Raw genomic sequence first — 1,933 nt, forward strand, 5'->3', positions numbered from 1 at the left:
TTTTGTGGTTGTGCATAGATTTAGCAAAATGTCACATTTCATTCCATGTCATAAAATTGATGATACCACAAACATAGCTAACTTATTTTTCAGGGGGATAGTGCGACTTCATGGTATACCTAGGAGTATTGTTTCTAATACTCAGTTCTTATGCACTGTTCTTCATAAGAATTTAAAAACTTGGGAGGATTGTTTGCCATTTAAAGAGTTTGCATATAATAGGACCTTGCATACTACTACTTTATATTCTCATTTTGAAGTTGTTTATGATTTTAATCCATATAATTATTTAACTCTGATACTTTTGTTTGTGGATGATAGAAGTAGCTTGGATGGACATTTCCAAATTCTTGATAAAATTAATGATATCTCATATCTTGTGGATCTTCGAGGTATGTATCATGTGTTTGTTATTTTCAATATTACTAATCTTTTTCCCTTTGATCCAGGTGGAGATTCGAGGTCGAATCCTTTTGAGGAGAGGGGGAATAATGGGCCCCAAGGCAGATCAAGTCTTAAGGATCAATTACAAGATTAAGAGCCACGAAGATTAAGGGAGCAATGCAAGAATTGGTGCAATGCAATTGGGATGAAACTAGCAAGAGCCCAACACACATGATGGGCTTGAAAGAATGAGAACCAGTTTTGATCCACTTGATCCAAGCTATGGAAGACACGACTTGAGCCGATTGTTATTAAAGACCATGGACTTATTTATTTCATTGAAATAGCTTATTTTATTAGTCAAAGGAATTATTCTAGAATAATTGGGCTTGGGAGATGTCTAGCCCATGTGTCTTATTTCTAATGAACTAGGGTTTTTGGGAAGGTCTTGTATTTTGGCCAAGGGCATATTTGGAAAGTTATTAATTTATGTGAACTAGGGTTTTAGAAGTTACTGTAGCGCGGCACTGTTCTGGCGTTCCTCCTTGTAATTTGGGTTCTTGAGACGGGATTTCATTGGGTCTAGATTTTAATATAATCTAGGTTCTTGGAACGAGATTTCAACGGGTCTAAATTCTCCATCCATAGACTTGAGTTTGGCGTTCTTGGGTTTGTTTTCCAATATTGTGTTGGGTCTCAAAGCGAGTCGATTGGGGTTCACATCAAAAACAAAAAGAAAAGTGAGTTTTTATACTAAGGCAAGTTTTAATACTAACGAACTTAACATACCTTTGCCTAGTATTGTTGTTTCTTTGTTGCAGGGATATAAGATCATGATTCCTACTGGTGTGTTTAGTGGATTGCCAACTATTAGAGAGATAGAGCATTATATTGATTTTGTGCCGGGTGCGACAATTACTAACCGACCTCTCTTTCAAGAACATGAGTCCTTGATACACTTGAAGGGACAAGGTAAGTTGTTGACTAGAATGCATGCTAAGTGGGAGGAATGTATTGAGACTTTTCCTCATGAAATCAAATACACACATGGTAAGGAAAATCTTCTGTTTGATGCATTATCAAGAAGGTATGTCCTTATCTTTATTTTGGATGCAAAGTTATTGAGACTTGAATATGGTAAGAACTTGTTTGTTAATAATGATGGCTTGGCTAGTGTGTATGGAGTACGTAAGAAAGCATCGTTTTCTTATTTATATAGACTATATTGGTACTTGTTTAGAGAGAAAATACTTTGTGTGCCTACTTGATGGGAACCAAGGCAGGCCTACTCTTAAAGATCCTTTGCAAGTTCCAGATGGGCCAATTACAAGATCGAGAGCCAAGAAGATCAAGGAAGCAATGCAAGGATTAGTACAAACCACTTGGGAAGAAGCTAGCAAGAGCCCAACACTCAAGATGGGCTTAAAAGAAGAAAAACCAGCTTTGATCCACTTGATCCAAGCTGTGGAAGACTTGACTTAGAAATATGGCCTTTAGATATTAAGGCTTTCAATTTGTTTAAAGGATTTTTATTATTAGTTTTGAATAA

Source organism: Carya illinoinensis, chromosome 11 (genome assembly GCF_018687715.1).
Source record: "Carya illinoinensis cultivar Pawnee chromosome 11, C.illinoinensisPawnee_v1, whole genome shotgun sequence".
In the NCBI taxonomy this organism is placed as follows: domain Eukaryota; kingdom Viridiplantae; phylum Streptophyta; class Magnoliopsida; order Fagales; family Juglandaceae; genus Carya; species Carya illinoinensis.